The sequence below is a fragment of the Stegastes partitus genome, unplaced genomic scaffold (assembly GCF_000690725.1).
Source record: "Stegastes partitus isolate 25-593 unplaced genomic scaffold, Stegastes_partitus-1.0.2 Scaffold1007, whole genome shotgun sequence".
Lineage (NCBI taxonomy): Eukaryota > Metazoa > Chordata > Actinopteri > Pomacentridae > Stegastes > Stegastes partitus.
In genome coordinates this window covers 218,839-240,886 of record NW_007578738.1, presented here as the reverse complement: position 1 = coordinate 240,886, position 22,048 = coordinate 218,839, and the positions used below count along the sequence as shown (strand labels likewise).

Sequence of the window (22,048 nt, the reverse complement as noted above, 5' to 3'; positions counted from 1 at the left end):
TTCTTTTACCAAATGAGTTGCAACGTGATGCCGTTATGAACTATTTGTGAAGTCAGTTGTGGTTGACTAATGTGTTTAAAATTGCCCCACAACTTAAACCTAAACCATAACTTCAGTTTAGGGTTGAGGTATTAAACTTTACGAACTTCGATGCTTCACATTTGAACTCTACTTGGGAAGATGTCACTTGTAGGAACCTTTGGAATCAGCAGACCTTTCTTACAGCACACATGGCGGCTTATGAGATGTAACTGATATCACTGATACTGGCTGCAATCCATTTAGGTGTTTCTGTGCCAGGAATCTGGTATTGTGCCTGCTGGCTCACCGGCTTCCTGGAACACCAAAATGAGAAGTGACAATCATCAAGGTTATTAGGTCAGCCTGTGTTTAGCAAGCAAAGTTGAAAGGTCTACCAAACATGGCTGAGAATTTACGGTGTTATATTAATACATAGTCGGTTCAAAAAGTCACAGTGCAACTATGATGGAGAGGTTGTTGTTAAGGTTAAGGAGTCTTTACAGAAACCATACTTCTGAGAATATGGATCTTTCATCATAGATATTTTCTCCAGTCCAGTGTGAATTAGCTGATTGATCAGCTGCTTCAGTCAACATCAGTGGTTCAGTCCTCAGCTCCGCCAGCTGACTCATAGCATTCAGTCATATTTACACAATGCATAATGTGTATATATACAACTGTATACAGGCGTCGGTGGTTTGTTAAGGGGGGATTTATTCTCAAAGCTGAAACCTTGTTGTGCTTTGGATTCCTTGACTCAAACTATTTGCTATCATGTAAATCTGAGAAGATTTAGAACCGACAAAATTAGAACAGCTTATGTTAATGTACGTTTTTTTCAACAAGGCACCATATGTGTGCTTTCGTAACAATTTGTGTCTTCTTCTGCTGGCATATTTCTTCCTTTTTCATTTGCATGAAAAATGTGACAAAAAATACATCCGAAGGTTCAAAATGCTGCAACTACTGATACAAACCACAGAAGGACCTGCTCACTGAAATAATGCTGTATCGCGCTACTGGTGGTCCAAACGCCCCACAAAGTACCTTTCATTGACATTTCCTCCCTCAAGGACAATATGCATAAGAAGCTTATTAAAAGAGACAATACATTTGCACACTGTCCACTCATGAACTGATTTTAAGCAAAACAAAACGTGATAGTGGGAAAGTTTATCCTGAAGCATCATGTCAGAACCAATTAAACAGCTGTACGCTTTGTTTTCTTAAAACTGAAATTCAGTAAATATATAACAGATACTATCTGTCATACGTAGGCTTCAGAAATGCAGCCCTTTCTATGATTCTGATGACTTCTGATCGGCTTGAAAAAAAAAAAAAAATACTTTATTCATCCCAGAAGGGAAATTCAATCTAAATCTTCATGTCTGAATGAGCATCCGGCTCCCTTTTCTCTAAAAGTCACAACAGAAACTTTGCTGAGTCGGACATAACAACATTTATGTCTCACTTTTAACACTGCACAAGTCTGACCTCACAGGGATGCACAGATGACAATACTTCAAGTTTTAACAAGTGATTTGGGGAAAAGGCTTTTTCCACATTTCAGCACCAATATTGATGCAAAAACATCCCAGAGAGCAAAAGACTCAGTTTGAATGTCGAAATCACAAAACTCTTTTCTCTTTCACTTCACCCGACAATTTCACATCTCTTGCAGACATGTAAAAATAAAACTTCAATGAAGACAGAACCGGTCAAAGTAATGAGACACGTAATAAAACGATTTGATCTGGGTTTTGAAAGAGAATTTACAGGAGCAGAAGTTTAGCTTGTTGCTTTCCAGCTGTTTGTTGGAATATTTCTTCTATGTTTTGAGCAGGATCGATATGAGCGTCTGCAAAGCAAAGGAGCTCCCTTATTTATGCACGCAGAACAAAGAAGGCAACTTCCTTAAATACTCTCCTCACAGCAGATAAGTGAGCTGTCACACACAGAATCACCGGCTTTCCAGCGGATTTAGTTTATGAGTCTTAGCATTATGCCACTTGATGTATGACAAATGCTGCCTGTGTACCACGGTTCTCCTCGTCACTGTCGACGGTATGCATGAATGAAAATACGAGGAAGTCACCTATGACTGGATGACAGAACGCCATCTTTTTTACAGATTAACACAGCAAGCAATGGTCCATAGCTCATGCCAGAAAAGGGCTACAGAGAGTATGCAGACAATAAATCATAAAGACAAGCGGCAGCAACAACAAAGCTGCATGTACTATAGGAGGAATTAACCAACCGAGTGGTGTTTACTTGTCGTACAGTTGGTTACACACCTTAATTTCAGGTGACTTTTTGGTATCACTGGTTTTTCCACTGAGGAGGCATTCGGCATGAACAACAACAGTGCAAAAGTCATGAATGTCAGGGCTGTGTGTGAGTCTGTGCGCATGTGTCTTCACGCTTCAGCGGCTCAGAGCCTGTCCCGTCTGTCAGCGGCTGGAAATAAGCATGTCACCTGCAGTCGGCCCCTCGCAGGTGTGCCAGCAGGCAACTGGCAACAGATACAACCCCGTCAAACACGTCTACTTTTCTTCTCTGCTTCTCTTTTTACTGTTTGTACAAATTTGCTTAATCCTCGCCGGGAAGTCGCAAATCCTCCAGATGCTTTAAAGTCTTTTGTGTGTACATTCTGAAGTCCTTAGAGCAAAGCACTGACCCGTTACTCTCTCGATATTTGTGCAGATAATAAATAAAGTCTGGCATTTATAGGCAAAACCTCAGACAACTTTCCTTTACAAGTCATACACAATCATAATGTGTTATTCACAAATGTGGAGTTGACTCGTGTAAAGTACGTAGCGTTCTGCTCCTTTGTGTTTGTTTTTTTCTAGGATGAGACTCTTAATTCTACAATAAACAAACTTTTCACCTGGAAGCGGTGAAGTCTGTTATTAGTCCCTCTGATCTGTCGGTTCCCGGCTTGCCATCACTTGTCGCTCACCTTAATGAGCTGTTCACATCTGGAAACGGCATCTCCTCTGAAGATACTGACAAAAGCCACAAAAGCAATAAACGTCTTTCAACAGAAGCGGAGGCACGCTGGGGTTATAACTGACATCGTTCTCGGTGCGGTAAACTTCCCTGCACTTTTCCGCAACGCATCCTACCATCAGTGTTCATTAATGCGTATTACAGCTTTAATGTCAGCTGCACTTCACTCGTCACATCTCTTCATTCATTAATCTCCTGCCTCCCTCCGCCGATCCATCCGTCCATTCATCCACCTCCGAGCCCCATTACTGACTGATGATCACCTGCGGGACTCTTACCCACACAGGGGCCCCTTCATGCTTGTTAAGCCCAGCTGTCAGTTTCTACACCGTGGCCTCTGGCGGGGTACAGGTTGGGCTGGACTGTGGGGGATGAGTGGGGGTGGTAGATCCCTCCCCTGTGAGTTGTACAAGTCGAGGCGAATACTGCACCACGACACCTTATCTGTACTTTAACAGCCATCAGGCCCAGTTCTGGTTCTGACTGATCTTCTCTTATTTTGTCCATCGCTTACAAACATGCATTGCCTTAAAACTGAAATGCATCTGAAGTGTCTGAAAGCATGCGTACACACTATGTGCCAACTAAGGTGTAAATGTTCATGTCCAGATTTGGACGAGGTCCAACCATTTACTCACAGAAATAAGGTCACGCCAGTAATCAGAGAGCACATTCATACGCACTTTACTGGCTTAAGTTACCATCAGCCCACCGAAACACATAGCAGATCAGTAATCAGATGTCTCAATTACCCCCAGAGTGATCTTGGAAACATTACTTGCCTATTTTAACTATTCTGCTCAGCTACTGTTTTGCTGTTGTTGTTGTTGTTGTTGTTGTTTCTGTTGTTGTACTCACACTTTGGATAAATATGAGGATGTACAGTTACATGTAGCGATCATGACTTTCTGTCAGTGCAACACATTTGTCATCTTGCAAATCACGCTGAGCCTGGCAAAAGCAGGTTTCTGTAATCCCCTACCCCACTTACGGTAACTGAGGTTCTCATTTACATGACATTATCAGCTTACAGGAGAAAGTGCATGTAGACACACAGTTGGTAATGTTGGGGCAAAGCCCTGCCAAATCTGCATTCAGAATGGCTTTAACTTAAATCTCTATATACATGTCTCCTTTGCTCATTCCAGTATGTGTCTGAGGAAGACACTGTTTAATCTTTTGACTTCAGGACATGAAGTTCACACTGTTATCAGCTGTAATTTACTATGTATGGAACAGTTCTGCTTGCTTCTAGTGGACACTTGGTGGATCTTTTTTAGCATATTTCAATCTTCTACACCCCAAAACCTACTGGCAGGTTTAAAAGACAAGCTTTTTTAAAATAACATAATAGAAACTGTTGCAACAGAAATACTCCTTAATTCAATCATGTTTCACTTTCAGCTTCATTTGGTACAAACACTCAAATCTAAGCTAAAAGATAAAAGTTGTGACATTTCATCAAAGTCACTTTACTTTACACGCCTCATTCAAAAAATAGCCACAAATCAGATTCTGTAAAAGAAAAAAAAAGAAAAACTTCTGCAATTGAGAAGGCGCTACTGACGCAGTTTTGATCAACGTTCAGGGACTCATTGTCCAGTAATGATGCCATCTGTGGGCACTTGGAAAAATGTCGATGTACATGTTGATTCCATGTTTTTGTTCATTTTTCCTAAAATGAATCATGACAAAAATTCTACTTTTGTTTTCCAGTTTTTGTGATTTATATTATAACTTTACTGTACTACACTAAAAGTTATTTTGAGTTCTGTCTACTTCCTTCCATACTTGTGCTGTTTGAACAGAGGTGCAGGACTTTATGTTGCAGAGAATGATGAGTCCACAGTAGGGAAAAATGTGACGAAAACAAAACAAACAAACAAAAATCGCTCAGGAACTTGAACCAGGGTTCAAAGAGTTAAGCAACAAATTAAAAATTCATTTGTACCACAGTGCATGATTTCCTGCTAAGAAAATCAGACATCACCTCAGCCTCAGCTTCAAACTGCATGCTGGAGTGCTGTTTGAAAGGCCTGGTACCATCATAGGACTTCCATCTTCGTCAAAGTCTACTCAGTAATTTGTGTTGAAAATTCCCGGGCATGGCAGACTTGCACTGGAAAATTTGCAACAGTCAGTGCAGTTATTTGCAGTCGCACATCTCTGGATCATATGTGTCTCATGCAGACACGGCTTCACACTATAATGAACACTGCATCTGCTATACAATCCCTCACATGCAAGCACACACACACACACACACACCGACACACAAAAAAACTGAACCAGGCCCGAAGACCTCTACCAACCGTCCCCTGCAGCTGGATCACCTCATTAACCCAGCGTTAGGTCAGGGAGTGTGGACGGATTTACTGCTGAGAGGCTTCCATAGGAACTCCCTGCCAGTAGGGACCCACACACAATTATAATTGGATTATAATTGGCAAATGAGTTCACCTTCTGCAAACTGTGAAAACAGAACAATTTGTTCATATGAGGCATGAACAGTTAATGTTTGTCTGTAGACATGGATCCCTGGAGAAGGATGTTGTCTTGGCGTGTGTGCTGGATGGGTGTTTACTTTGTCACTTATCTATTTGCTTTAACTCCTGACAGAGCCTTTAAAGTAAACACACACACACACAAACACACACACACACAAGCTCATTCCTGTTTCTGCTGGAAGGGGAATCAATTAGCGCTAAACTGAACTGCGTGTGTTTGTTTGGCTCGGTTAAAGCCACTGACCTTGACTGGTTCATGACCCAGAAACAAAGGCGGCATTTTTACACAGATTCCAGAATCAGAATCTGGAAAAAAAAAAAAAAAAACATCACTAAAAGAACTATTAATTCCCACAAGGATGTTTAACTCTTTGTGGTGGTGTTCAGAGCCATGCCAGGGCCGTCTGCTCCTTTAAGTTTACAAGACCAGACCTGTTCCCTGCCATTATTTTCACAGTGTGAAAGCAGCTACAGACACCTAAAATGTGTCCTGGGAGGGCGACACTGCAGAGGAGCCTTTGTTTCAGCAAGAGCAGGAAAATATGGAACTCATTTGAGTTTGGACAAAGCGTATACTGTACTAGTTGAGCAACATGTCACTGCCAAATGACAACAACAAAAAAAACACTTTCACACTGCAGTCATTTGAAGCACTTTTGTTACGAAAACTCCTTCACCAAACCATCACTGACATAAACAATAAAAAAGTTCCAAGTTTATTCTGAGATCACAGCTGATGGTGAGTTAAACTTACAAAGCAGCCTGAATCCAGACCACTGATTACATCACACACACACACACACACACACACACACACACACTAGAGCTCTTATCTCCCCGACAGACGATTAATCACGACAGAAGCCAGGCTCTCTGTGTCTCCGTCTCTGCACTTGCTTTGCTATCAGCAGTGACAGATATCAAACTCATGAGCACTCTGCTTGAGTAACGAACAACTTCTTCGGAGCCACGATGACCATAACTTACTGTTACGCTGCAACTGTAACATTGCAAGGAAAACTGCTCAAGTTACCCTCCAAGTGATTTAGCTGCAGGAGGTGAGAGGTCACGTTAACACTCTGTCTTGCTTCTTCTGTTTGTTTTCTTTTCAGGAGGTATGGGACGGGCGTCCAGCTGCAAACTATACGGAGAACAGAGTGGCTGTTACTGTGAAGCAGTCAAACAAAAAGGTCATCTGTAGCAAACCTTCAGTGCAAACTTTCTCAACGTGGAGCAGCCACAGACACAGCTGTGTGGAAAATGATTCTTGTTAGATGTTTTACACATTTTTGACCCATTTCTAATTAAGACCAGGAGAAAAAACATTAACTTTGACTGTAAGCACCTTACTTTTAATGAAGCACTTCAGCCTATTTATTAAGTTACACAGGTCATAATTTGCACACACGTCTATGGACAAATAAGAATGAAGGAATCATCTCATCTTGATATACATGAGATAATTAAAGCAAGTAAAACCTGAGGTGTTCAGAGGATGGACCAGGTGAAACAACCACTCATCAGGAATCTGTGTCACATTCAATGGCCACAGAGTAGATAACCAGGAGTGCACTGCTTAGACGGGGAACAAAGGGTTTTTGGACCCTGGAGCCAGTCTCATCAGTCAACCACGAGTCTCCATCAAATGAACTGGTAAGATCTGCACGGATGCCATCGGGTGAGCAACGAAGGGCGAAGAAGCTCCATGATTAAGGGATATGATGGGCTGCTATGAGCCAGGAGAGGAGCACACTTGGGACTTGTTTATGTAACTAGACTTTGTGTTTTCATCTTGTGCTTTCATTGCAGTTGGCATCTAGTGCATTTAAGTGAAACGATCAAACATTCTAGCAAACAATTTTCTTATTGTTCTTGATGAAGTGTCAATTTCTCACTTTTGCTTTTTTGCTCAGGACCACGTTTCACTAACTTGTTCATTAGAACATTTGTTTGGCTGCTCTGCAAACAGCTACAATACTTTGTATTTGTGATAAAGTCCCTCAGAAGGAGCGTTGGCTAAAGTTTCAAATCTCACTTGCTGCTAATCACTGGGCCTGAAGTCGTGCATGCATGGAAAAGCAGAGAGACAGATCCACTAAAGAAAAAGTCAATACACTCTAAAGTCATTACTCCAAGCTAAAAATATGAAGACTGCAAGCAGTCACACGACACTGCTGAGAAATAGCAGACACCAGCGCAGCTACTGGAGGATGGTGAACAACGGGTCAGAATTTATATGCACTTCACAAAGTCCACTTATATTGGCCTGCCTGTGACAAAGCCCATTCCAATGCTTCTTTTTGATCACAAACATGTCACTCCATATGTTAGCAGTTAAACTGCAAGCCTCACTGCAAACTGTGCGGTGGAACTGGAGAAATGTGAAGGAAGGGCGACGACACGCTCCACTGGAGACCAGGCGCTGACACACGACTCTGAAAGAAAGCCTGGAGGCTTGTAGGGATGTTTGGAGAGCGAATGGGGAGAAAAATGGTGTCCTGTTTATGTAGATGGATGGAGTGTGTACACACACACACAGACCTTCAAACACACACAGTTCCACAGAAGCCACAAGTGGCCTCATTTGATTTTAAACTGATAGCACAGACAAAGCTTTCCTTGTTTTGTCACACACTACCGTTAAGAACACGGTGACTTGGCTGTTTATTACATATGTGAGTCATTTCTAACTTTAAATTTTCATTAAGAATGTGAAGAAAGTCACAGAAGAGACGATCAGAAGGGAAAGAACAGAGAAAGTCTCTAGAACGCTGGAAAATTACGTAAACAATTGGATTTGATTTGAATGTTTGAAGTTTTTTTTTTTTTCTTTTAACCAGTTACATAAAAGCTGAAATGATCCAGTAAAGGCGAAACCATGCTGCTTTAAAGATAGTATCTCTGTCCGTTTAATTTCATGGGAAGATATGTGGCCGTTTAACCAGTCATGGAACAAGCTGAGGCTCAGCTAAACACCAAACACGGGCTGAGTTTCATGTGCGAGTTGGTCGATTTCCTCACATTAGCTTTGAGCACAGCAGCTGTGAGTGAACACACAGGTATGCATGTATGCACGAATCAAACACGCTGTCCTTCAGTCATAAACATGTTTTCCCATACACAGTCACTGCAAGCCCGTAAAAATAACTCAAATCCTTCCAAACAAAGTGAATATTAGTAAATGACTTGATGTTAACATGTGCTGGCAGATTTGGTTCATCCTGCCATTTCAAAACTTCATTTTAATCCTGGACATCCTCAACTTCACTGGACACACCGACCAAGTGTTGTGTCCACATGCATCATTTCAAATCAGGACTAAATACAATTTCAGATTTGGCTCATAAAGAAAGCACATCTCTCAGTTGGTCCGCTTCTAGTTCTTGTGGTCTGAATCCATGTGGTTTCCACTCCATCTAAACTCTGCGTATGGAAATGTGGCCTTTCTTTGAGGGTTTTGTTCGAAGATACAATTACTAAAAACACATTCTGCGTGAGCATGGTGGGGCATGATGTCTCTATAGGCTCAGCTGTTCTTCAAGCTGCCATTTATAATAATATTGCATGTTTGTTTTAACATCACTGAGTCAGCTGAGAACAGTTCTTCCTCCATGCGCGCTGTTGTTTGCTTACTCAGCTGTACTGTACTGTGCCGAGCCTGATGTCTTCATCTTATCTACACATTCCATTTAAAGGAGTGATGGGGACACGCGTGAACGCTGCATTTTCTGCCGAGGATGAAATTAGTTCAGTAAATATAGAAATAAAAGTGGTATTATTCTCATCTTGCTGGGGTTCAGTTGGAAAGACGGATCGTGCACTCATCATTTCAGTCTCAATTTTTGGACATTTGAATCAGAAATTAGTCTTTTGCAGTGTTGTGACTTTCCCGCAAGATTTGATAACTTCTTAGACTTTTTTTTTTGTAAATAGACCCAAGCAACAACATTCTGGCAGATGCAAACTCTTCTATCTTTTCTCTCTTGCAGCCTCTTTGAACTGTAGCAACTTGGGAAAAAAAAAAAAAGCAAGTTTGAATAAATCAAGTTGAGTTTGATTCCATTTAAACACATTAAATAGGACAGTTTTTAAAATATTGTATATGTTTGTGACATCAAGGATATTTAAAATCGCATGTGAGGTAAAACAGTAACTTGTTACTCAGGCTGCAGCTACTTTGCATCTAAAAAACAACTGGTTTCAATGGACATTTGTCAACACTATCAAGCCACCGCTAACCACACCCATGCCCTGAGGCGGAGTAGTAAGTTGTGGTTCCTCCGGATGTTTTTCCTAACTGTACCTTTGATTGGTACTTGTTAGAAAAAGTTGGAAATATCACAATTTGATATTTTCCCAAAGTCATGGAGCATTTTAGTGATTTCAGCTTCCTTTTTTTAAAATTACTATTATTTTAGGTATTTTTGCCATAATTCGATAACGCAGTCGAGAGAGACGGAAAGTGGGGAGAAGAATGGGGAAGGACCCGCGGAAAAGGGCCATGAGTGGGATTCGAACTCATGATTTCCATGTCAGGGATTATAGCCCCTGTACATGGGACGCCAGTTCAACCAGGTGAGCTATAGGGGCACCCTCAGCTCCCTTTTATATTGCATAGCTATTGAGAACATGATAAATAAATAGTTTCAAAAATAATGTTGTGAGATTGCATGGCTAGGATGTTAAGATTGACAAACTATAGAAAAACCAACACAATTACCCATCCATCCATCCATCCATCCATCCATCCATCCATCCATCCATCCATCCATCCATCCAACCATTACACCACTTAATCCTCACTAGGGTCACGAGGCAAAACCAACACAACTATATAATACAAACTACAGAAACACAACAACTAAAGTTAATGGTGCATTTGGTCATCTACAGCCTTTCTCCAGTGATAAACTCTTTGTAGAACATCCCTTCCTCAACCCCTCTCTATAAACACACCTTCCCATTCCTGTGAATGATGGCAGCAGTCAGATTTTAATGAGCTTAGCGAAAGCCAGAAGTCTCTGAACTGACCAGCAACCCAAGCAAGTCAGATATATTATATATTCTGCTACGGTCAAACAGATGAAATTGCTCCATCAATTCTTGCTACCTCAATTTGTCTAATACGTCCCATCTGTTGTAGTGGGAGCGGTCTGGTGTGTCTTGGCCTCATCTGAGGTAACGTTTGTGCAGTTCACTGACCTGCTGACTGCTTGTTTTGGACTTGCATCGGTCTGTCTGTGTTTATGGAGTGTCTTGCTTTAGCTAGCGGTTATATCTAATGTACTGGTACACTACACATGACAGGCACAAATAAATAAATGCAGCCTTATTTCTAGAAGTTTAAAACAGAGCCTGGCTAGTATCTGAGTACAACTTGAAGTGAGTCCAACCTAAAGTAAATAATTGTAACCACAACTGAATTTGCTCCTTCAAACTAAAGATAGATGTACACAATTTAGCAGAAACGACACAACTATCCAGTAGAATTGTATATAAATCAGACACTGTGTGAGACTCACAAACACATCCACGTACTGTATCTCAGTCCAATTTGTTCATTTATTCCACCTTATTAAACACAATTTAGACTGTTCGTGACCTGAAAAGTGGCAATTTCCTCTGCGTTTTGTCGCATTATATGTACAATTCAGCAATATAATTGTTCACTAAAGTGTGTGTTAAAGAGAAAATGAATGTGGTAACTTAGTAATATTAATTTGACTAAATAAATGAAGTCATTTGAAAGTAGCTGAACCACGGAGCAGCTGCTAACGTGCTGCTAACGCCAAGCTAATGGACCACTCTAGCAACAGTTGTGTATAATTACAGTTTAAGGACCCAAATTAAGAAAAAAATCATCTTTTTCACAGGGCAGGGTCCTTACATTTCAGTTTAACTTTGTTTTATTGTTAATCTTTGTGCACTTTCCCTGTTTTTGCCGACTTTCTTATAACCAACACTCGCAGCAAGCTTCCACTCGTCACTCCTCTTGGCATTAAAGCGGCTGCAGCCTCATTTTCGATCCACTTTTTCCGTCTCTCCCAAATGGCATTCGGTTCTCATCTGTGAACAAGATGTCCAAATTAAAAAGACCACAGACTCGCCCACAGCCACAGTTTGCTACGTTTGTTCATCTGGACGATGATGTGTAAAGTGCTGAGTTGATGCAAATGATGCATCTGGGTCAGATGAGACAGCACAAACTCTAACAAAGGGGTTGGTTAGAAAGCTGGAGGGAATGTTAATAAATTGTTATTACCATCTTTTCACCAGAACAAACCTGTTTATATTGTTTTATGCTTATTACATTGTGCATTGGCTGTCTTGTGTACTTTTTACCCAAAATGTTAGTCATTTAGTTAGAGACAAGACCGCACTAAAAGTTGTTTGTCATCTTCATAAAAAAGCTCTGGTTCTGTCTTCACGCTGCAAACCCGCCATGTGGGAATGATGAGGAAATCATCAGCGCTTTGTTGACTCAAAGCAACAAGTCCAAAGTGTTGAAGCTGACAAGTCTTTTGGTGGACAATGTTTGCTTGGTGTAATTATTTTCAGCTTTCTGCCCATTTTAATATCTAAATTCCATTTTTACAGAAAACCCAGCGCTGCAATATCACTCACAATGAAACATGCGCCGCCTTTGAATTCTTTTCATTGCAGCATAAAGCTATTTAATTTACAGAAACACTTCAGCTTCCACAGTAGTTTTATTTGAATGCTTTATATTATATGGATCATTTACTCCCTCCTTTTGATCTTTTTTTGTTTTTTCTTTTTCCTCCCATGATTTATTGCGCATTGCGGAGCAGTAAAACCAGTGAAACCAGAAAAATATCAAAGATATATTACAGCAAAATGTCAGAAATTTGCAGACATCATAACAGGTTTATTCAGCTCAGTGGTGGAGAAACGAATACATTAAAAAACATCTGATCTGATCTAAAAACCTGAACCCACCAGAAAGTCTATTAGGCATGCTATGGGTATTTTCTCTGCCTGAATGTTCTCCTTGTGCAGCCTGGGCTCTCAATGGGTACTCTGGCTTCCTCCCACAGTTCAGAAATATGTTGAGGTTGTTTGGTGATTCTAAATTGTCCATAGGTGTGAAAGTTAGTGTGCTTGTCTCTGTGTGTAGCCCTGTGATAGACTGGTGACCTGTCCAGGTTGTACTGGGATAGACTCCAGCCCCCCACAACCCTACAGAGGACAAAGCGATATATAGAAAATGGGTGGATAGATTTTGCATCTCATCTCAAGACACCCTTGCTTCAAAATTCTGCTTATCTTAAAAGATGTGTCAACAAGAGGCCAGTCGACTGTTGAAATCATGATCTTTACCTGCTCTCATTATAACAAACACCTGAGTTAAAAATCTTTCACAAACCCCGTCTCGCTGGTTTGATCTGTCCGAGCGTTATCAGACAGTTGGTGGGTTCCTGGCCTGTAAGTTTGACTGTGATTCAGCACTCTGTGTGTGTGCCTCCCCGTTCTCCGCCTGTGTTTCTTCTGCTTCGTCAGTTTCTTATCCCGGTCTGCAAGTTGACTGGTTCACCCTTTGACTCCTGACCTCTTAATCCCCTGCCAGCTGCAGCGAGGCCTCCAAGGAGGACTGTGTGTGCATGCACGTGTCAATGTGTGTGTGTGTGTGTGTGTGTGTGTGTGTGTGACAGAAAGCGAGCGGAAAATGTCTCCGAAAGACAGGACTGTGTGCTGGTGTCCACTATGTAGCTGTAATCTGTCAAAATCAGTAGTCTAGGAGCTCATTTTTTCCACATCATGAGTGTGTGTGTGTATAATAGTGTGGACTGGAGAGTGTGTGTGTGTGGCATCAATCCTCCCTGCAGCAGTGTGCGATAACAATGTATGAAGGGTTGTGTCAGTTGACCTCCTCTTGCCTTGAGCTATTTTTTTCAAATTTCCACCAGAAATAACTTCCCCAAATTTAGTCAGTAACAGCTGCAAAACTGCAAGGCCAAAGTGAACAATCTCGGGCTCTATGAAAAAGAGACACTTGGGAGGATTTTGAAAAACAGTAAGTCTCCTTATCCTTATGCCCCACGACAAAATGAGCCTTTGCAAAACCTCCAGCTGAATATGACAGTTGTCCCTGTGCCAAATCAAAGCTGTAAATGAGCGAGTAAACAGCAGCCTCATCACAAAGGAGTCACTTCTAAGGTTTTTACGACTGCAACTCTGACAAATTTGAACAATTTAGGAACTGGGCATCTTCGCTAAATTTACCGTGTTGGCAAGCTTTGAACAATGGGACCAGTTTCTTCTTGATAACAGGCCTGGTCCCGGTGCAGGGACCTCCAGGGTGAGGGTAATATAATGAGCTGCAGGGTGTTGTGACATAACTGGGTATGGCAATACTAAGAACACACTCACAGCCCCTAACCTTGCTGTAAACACACTTCAGGCTGTTATTTAATAGAGAAGTGAACTTTCCTGTTGTGCACAATCACCGAGCGTCTCCCTTAAATCTGTTGAGGAGCAAGTTTAGTGTCACACCTGCAGTCAGTTGACATTGCAGCAACTTTTGTCGATGCGCTTCGGCTGTTGCACAACGACAGAGCTCAATTATGCACGTAGTCTCATCAAGCAGTTGATATAATACAGGAACAACACTTGGTTTCAGTTTGTCTTTTGACACTTAAAGGTAAGAGGATCTTCATATAACTCCCATGAATGCTCTTTTTTAAACTCTCTCAGCAGACACAACTTCCTGGTACACCAGCAGAAGTTTTTCCTTTCAGTCATGTCATCCACCTTCCCGTCCTGTCTTTGCGACTCATCTCAATTACATTAAACCATAAATCAGATCAAAATTCAGCCCGCTCACGTCACAACATTTCACCATCTTCCAATCGTCTAAACTTCTAATCAGAGCTTCAATCAGTCCACGGCTCAGTTTCTATGTCAAGCACTGAAAATGTTAATTTACATTTTTCAGAGAGGCCCAGTCACAGTCAGTTAAATGCAATCATGTGGTTGCATCGAGTTCATCTTTGGTGAAATTTGACACGCAAATTTCCGAGCGAGCTGTGTCGAGGCAACTTGTGAACTTGTTGTCCTGACAGAGAGCCCGTGAGTAACTCTGCTGAATGAAGTGCACAAACATGAGAGCATAATAGTAACACCAAAGGATGGTGAAGGTAGAACCACAGAGAAAACAGAGACAAGTTTCCAAGTGCTCTAATAGCTATGCCAGTTGTTGATAACTCAACTGTTTTCTGCTCCCACAACTTCAACCAATTTGCTGCAATTTGCTTTTTTTAATTCCACTGTTCTCCTTTTCTTTTCTTCTCAGGGCCACTGGTAAACCACTCTTACCCTGATGTGCTACAACATTAAAATCACCATTTGACCAAAGTTGTTTTTTAATCAGAATGGTGCACTCTAATGAAATGATCAACAACACACACGTCACCAGTCAGTTGTTAAATATGTTAAGACCGACGGGTGTACGTTCCCCCCGTATTATGGTTATTATTTTAACAAAGCATGGATTTATCTGAATGTCAGCAGATGTCTCAGCATCTATAGCCTCAATTACATTTTCTTAAGCGACAGAGGCTGTTTCAGCAGCATTTTCACCAACACATCTCTACACGCAGCAGTTCTGAGCTGTTGAATCAGTTTAGCATTATTAGTATCTTAATCCCCTTACACACACGGCTGGACACTTAATAGCATTACATCAACTACAACAACATACTTGAGTCAGTTTAAAAACCACAATCCTCAACATGTGCACCTGAACGCAGGGACCAAACATCGTATTTCCCGAAACCACCACCCGAGGCAACTGTGGCTCAATAATCTCTCGCACGTCCTGACACATACAACATGTTACACACAAGCGTGGACTTCGGCGCACGAGTCGGCGGTAACCAACACTGCCGGTTACCTTCCGTGTGTCAAACGCCGTCTCTCCTCACCTGTTGTGCCTTCGAGTTGTTCAGAATATCACAGGTCCAGGCCTCGGCCCTTTGAAGTGCTTTGTGAGGCCCTGCAGCCCCCGGGGCCGCTGTCTGCTTGCAACTTGAGTGCGCTTGTGTGTGTGTGTGTGTGTGTGTGTGTGTGTGTGCAGGGGAATGAGGGCCGCTGAATGGGGATGAAAGGGTGCATGTGTGTGCAGCCAGGCTATGTGCCCTCAGGAGAAAAAAAAAGACAGAGTGGGGCTCAGAAAAAGGGGGCTTGAAGGTGGGGTTTCCCTAATCTACCCCACAACCCCCCACACACACAGACCCACGCTCGCCCTCAGGTAGCGGTATGACTGCTGTCGAAGGATGGGAGGATGGTGGGGAGGGGGGGCTATCTTAAAGACTTCAGACAGATTAGGTAGCAAGTATGAAAGCTTTCTTTGCATTCAGAGGCTCTGCTCCTGTCAGCTCTCGCAAAGAAAGCATGCTTAATTCTTGGTCAGTGTCTTCAATCATTTTCATATTTCTACTATCCTATGATTTGCTGCTTGACTAAGAGGCAAATCTGAAGTCAGTTTTCTTCTTCATTAAGGTGTACCAACTGCTGTCAGAAGGTAAATTGTTGTAATCTCAGCCTGGTCTTTCTGTGTTAGACAATCTGCCAACAGATCTGCCGTTGGAAGCATCTTTCCCTCCCGGTGTCTCCTGGTACCACCGAGGAATGTTACGAGGAGTCTGCATGTGTCACGCTCTTTACCTTCCTACTGAACCGCCGTGTTTATACAACGCACTGTGAGGATGAGGGAGGGGGGAGGTACTTAGAGACACGCTTCATGGGTTAGTAAAGGAGTAACAACCCCTAAACCATCCCTGGGGGTTGCAGAGGGAGGAGGAAGGGCTCGAGCTCTTGGAAAGTGGAGGTTCCCCTCTGGTGAGCGTGTTAAGGCTCAGCCTGGTAGAGTCTAGAATTCCTCTGGTGTCAAAGAAGCTTGTAAAGATGTAATGCGAGCCTTTTTACGTCGCTGAAAACAGAAACCAAACTTAGCAATATCCAGCTCCAATCATAGCTGTCCACTGCCAGTAACTGGAAGTATAGGGTTTGACTAATTTGTGGTGATATATATTAAATGCACAATATCATCAATATCTTTAAACGTAACCATAAAACAACACAGGCTGAGTAATGAGCAGAGCACACTGTGTAACTGACACCTCTACTGGTCAAGTCAGTTATTGAATTTTGATAGTCAATTAGTCCCTGAAGTCATTCATCCAGGAAAAATGTCAAACATTCTCTGCTTTCAGCTTCTCCAGCATCAGTATGTTCAGCTTTTCTGTTTTGTTTTATTTTATTTCAGATTTACTGGCTGTGGGTTTTGGACCGTTGGTCCGACAAAGCAAACAAATCAAACATGTTACTTTTGCGGTCTTGGAAATTGCAATTAATCAATAATCAAAGTGATCTCACTTGAAGCCTCTGGACACACTGAGGTTGGATGGTTTAGATTCAGAGTGCTGGATAATTTGGAAAAATACATTTGTCAAATTCTAAAGCTACTTGGGGGAAACACACCCTGAGCAGCATAATGACAGAACTGAGCCGGATGATTTATCAGCAGTCGGGCCTGATGCTGGACGTCCGCTCCATCTGCGCGGTCCCTGCTTCCTTAAACGTTCCCAAATGAGCTTACAGCTCCGTCCACCCCAGCTATACATCTGCACAGAGATCGTCTTCCACTTATTTTAATGTGCAGTTTGTGTTCAAAAACTAAGCAATGGAAACTCCACAAATAAAAGAAAAAGTCACGTTTTCATGCCTGGCTATGGTGGAGAAATGGAAACGGAATAATCAGTTGATAAAAAGAAGAAATACAACATGACTCCTTTTTGTTTGAAGCCACTAAGCTGACGACTTTTTATATGATACTAAATCTTTCAGTTCATTTTTTTTTCAGTTCCAGTAAAAACTGGAACGTCTGCTTCCAGAGGCACCAAAGAAAGGAAATTTTAGATCTCACATGTGACTTTGAATAATGTCACTGCTGGACCTGCTTTTCCATCTTCTTCTTATGATTTACAACTTCATTGGAATACTGCTGTCACCCACTGTTACATGACTCCAACCAGAAATCCCCTCAAAAAACCAAAGTAAAGCAAAAAGGCATGTACAGGAGGTCTTATGTCACGTAGAGTTACAGTGACAATTAGTGGAAATAATCGGGTTTGTCTTTTCTTTTGGCTCGTTTTTGGGCGGGAAACCTATGTGGAAGGCAACGAGAGACAGGAAGATGAATGACAGAGGAGGCTGTAATTGGACAAGTCTGCAGCACACGATTCACATCCAGTGCCAATGCAGGAAGAAATGTGCCTCAGGTAAGTGTGAAGTAGGAGAGTACAGGGTGGTGCATGGACCAGATTTATAATGTAGTTATTTACCCGCAACCACAATCATTCTTCAACCTGAACCACGTTTTTAATATGCCTGTATCCAACCATATCCTCTCCATGTCTCTGATCTTCTCCCAGGCTTAACCACCAGGCCACAGTTGCACAGCACAGATGTTTCAAATGTATATCATTTTACAAAGTTAGCATTGGACATTACATGTAATCCAGGATTTTGCAGACTCTGTTCTGTCTGGTGATGGGGATGGTTATCACAAGCACTGGAGTGAGAGTAATGGTGACATTCTGTTCCACATAAAAGCCAAACCCGGAGAAAATATTAGGCTAACAGTAAAAAAAAAAAAAAAATACCAAGATGGAAAACAGATCGAACAGAAAGCAGAACAAGGGAGCAGAAGGGTGAGGCTGGAAACGAGCCTCTCTGCAGTGGTAAAAACGTCACATCTGCACATGTCAAACACAGCAAATGCAGAGAGCAGGAAAGGAATGACCGAATGGCAAAAACGGTCGAGACGACAACAGCAGGGAGACGCTTTCTGTCCTTGAGAGCCAAGAAAAACTTTTGCAGCCGGAGCATCAATGCTTCAAAACGTAGAGGAAATATAAATAGAAAAATGTTTGAGTAAGCTGGACTTGAGTTACAAGAGTTAGAAAATAAGAACGGCCAGTTGTTTCAGTGATGTTATTTCCCTGATGAAAAAAATCTACAGTGACCGAAATCTGACCTGAAGGGAGGAGTGTGTGTGTGTGTGTGTGTGTGTGTGTGTGGATGGCTGTGTGGGTGTGTAACATCAGAGCACCACAGGGCACACTTAAACTCCGCTAAGAGGAGGGGCTTTGAGTCGGTGCAGCTGATAACAAGTGAAGTCTCTCTCTCACACACACACACACACACACACACACACCTACACACACACACACACACTGTCCAATCCCTGACTCGATCCTCTTCACCTTGTACCTCTTAACTTCCTTCATGGGGTTATTAACTCCCTGATTGGGGAGCTTTCCTTCAGTTTCCCCCCTATTTAGTTGTCATGGTGGCATGACCCGAACACTTATTAGCTGACCCTCGGGATTAGTCCGAGCTTGAAACGGAGGGGAGTCGGGGTTAAGCCTTCACCTCGAGGTGCTCGCTGCAGCATCTCACAAAAACCTTAATTAAATTGCTGAGACACCGAGTCAGGAATGTTTGCTTTGCTTCTCCCTCTCTCTCCCCGTACGTACCTCGGTTCATCCCTCTGTCTCCACCTTTCTTTACTTTTCCCATACTCATACGCTCCACACTGGGTTTGTTTTACTGCCTCCGACTCCTCACAGAGCAGACGCTGAAGGCAGCAGGTTATAATGTGAGGTGAAAACAGCAGGTCATAATCTGCATATCCCTGTGTGGGTTTGTTCGATAAACAGCTCTGTCATGCAACACGTTAGCAATCTATTATTACATGAAGCACATAAATACCAATCTAGACGTGAATACAGATCAATAAAATCTGTCTTTTTCATCTTTTTTGCAAGAAAGATAATCTGACAGATGATTATTATACTGTAAGTGTGCATTTTACTGCCATCCTTATTTAATAACTTATCTCTACACAATGTGAGCTCATATCATCATCATCATCATCATCATCATCATCATCATCATCATATCACAGCCAGCGTTGCAATTTACTGTATCGTCATTAATGATTCTTCTCTTAAATATCCTTCAGATTAACAGTTTATTCTCTCAAATGTTAGATAAATTTGTTCCCAAACCCAAAGTCACATCCTCAAATTCCTCAACAAGCTACAATCCTTTAACTTACAATAACATGAAACAGATAAAAACTAAATATACAGCACATCGGAGAAGCCAGTTTTTAAGTCATTTAAACTTGTGTCTGTCAACTAATCAATTTATCAATCAATCAACAGTTGCTCAACACTGAAGAATGCAGCCTTGGATTCTAAAGTCTCCCTAATAACTGGTTTAAGCATTTTGTAAACTGATTGCCATGAAGTGCAGATTTAAAGAGGTTTGGATGGGGAAAAAATCCATCTTGCTCACCAAAATACAATCAGAAAGGTGATCGTTTGGAGTCTTAATCTGTTTTTATATTTCAAAATGTTTTGTTATTTAAAATGTCAGAAAATAGTTCCCAGTATGTGGTTGTTCTATCAGACCACTGGTTCAAACTCCAACCTATGAATTTACAGTGATTATTAACTATAATCCCCCAGTAACTATTAACTTTTTTTTTTTTTTTTAAAGATACAAACTCAATTCTTATAACTTAGAAGTTGCATTTTTTCAGCGTTGCTTTTATATATATGCAAACTGCCTAATGCCAGTCAACTAATCATTAATTATCCATTTCAGCACCAGTTAAAGTCAATTTGATTGCAAATCTTCTCAGAACATATTCACACCTAGAGACGGTATAACCAAAGCTGACCAGGAACCATCAGAGCCAGACCTCATAAAGTCATCACTCCAAACTGTCACACTGACCACGTCCCGGTGGAAACAGCCTGATTCCTCTCTGGGGGATCACCGATCAATCATACGGATTAAAGTCTCCCATCGGAGGTGAAAACTAACAGAAGTGAGAGAGAAAACCGTGCCGGGGCAGATAACAACCTCTAATCCGAAACATTCGACACTAACACGGTCTGAAGCAACGAGCAAAGATAAGAGGTAATCCAGTTTCCACATATCTCTGCAGGGAACACTCCTCTCAGTGTCTCTCCGTGCGTCCCCCCCGGGCTGAGCGCGTCTGGACGCCAGATCCTGACCCGCGATACCGCGACCCGTGCACCGGCACAGGAATGCGAGGAGACGCTGACAAAGTCTGTGTTCAGATGTGAAGCAGGCTGACTAAAGGCACGACAGGGAACCGAGGCTGGATCAATTATCAGCGCCAGAGTTTACAGAAGAACTGATGAACCGCGCGCCTCTAATCGATACCACAGCATCAGAAAGAGTCCAGACATGAGCGCTGTTTCTGTGATGTAGGAGGTTGCAAAGTCATCATCAAAGTCTACTAACAGAGAGAAGGAGTTGCTGAGCTGTTCGGTTTGCACAGAAACGCGCACTGAAAGTTTAAAAACCACAACAAAAGCGCACGAGAGGCTTACCTTGGCAAAGTAATCCAAAGTCCGCGGGAATACGCTGGAGCAGCTCCCACTCGCAACTTGTATCCACTTTTGTCGGCGAGTCTCTCGATGCAAAGCCCAAAACTGTTCACGAACTTCTCCTTGCACCTCCGCAGAGTTAGCGTCCACACAGAGTTCACGACGGAAAGGTGTATCACTGCAGCGCGCTCCGCTCGGAGACCCAGTGTCCGCCAGCAGCTCAGGGGCGCACGGACTGTTCAACAATAGCGCTCATTGAAGTGAAGGAGGCGAGCACTTAAACAAGCTGGGGAAGTGGGAGGTGCAGCGAGGAGCCGGAGTGCGCAGCCGTGCGCGTCCCCGAGGCATGCTGCACCTGCAAAAAAAAAAATATATCCAGAGGAGAGATGGTCCGTGGTGCGCTTCAGAGACGTCTGGGGCTGTTTAGAGAAACCAAACAGCTGCATTTTTGGAGCAATTTATTAAAACAACAGAGACGATCACCTGAAAGCTGCTCTGTTGCTCATCCTTCTGGCAGCATTTAGTCCTCCGTCTGTTTTCTGTCAGCAGGATTACGCAAAAAGGCATCATCTGGCAAAAGCTGAAAATCTAATGTCTCTGCATTATTTTTAACCAATTTTGTCGTTTTTTCTAAGTTGAAACCTCTTTAAGGATTCAGCTCATATAATGTAGTTTTCCACCTGCCAAAAAGTGACAGCAGCTCCTACATTGTGAAAGTTGTTCATGCATCAACATGACTGGACTATAGTCAGGAGGGTTTACATCTTAAAGGTTATAGCTTGTAGAAAAAATACAAAAGAGATCATTTCCTTTGCTTTTGTATATGAAACCCATCTGACAATCATGTTAATTACAGTCCAAACAAAGATATTACACATGCAGCTAAAGTCTGGAAACAATATATTTTATGGCAACAATTATTTGGTTACAAGAAATGTTAGTTTCACAAAGACATCCCTTTGCACTCACCACAGATACAACGTTTTGTGTGTTTGCACTATTTGATGAATGCTTGTTTGATCCAGATAAAACAGCTGCAGACCTCTGGGC

The 22,048-nt window shown here is 42.1% G+C and overlaps 1 protein-coding gene across 1 annotated transcript in view; it reads right to left on the bottom strand.

Moving 5' to 3' along the window:
• LOC103367032 (vasorin-like) overlaps positions 1-21,250 on the bottom strand; it is a 38,055-nt gene extending 16,805 nt beyond the window's left edge. The window contains exon 1 of the mRNA XM_008294927.1: positions 21,002-21,250. The gene's annotated coding sequence lies outside the window, so the exon portion shown is untranslated. The remainder of the gene's footprint in view (positions 1-21,001) is intronic.
• Positions 21,251-22,048: the final 798 nt, after the last annotated feature.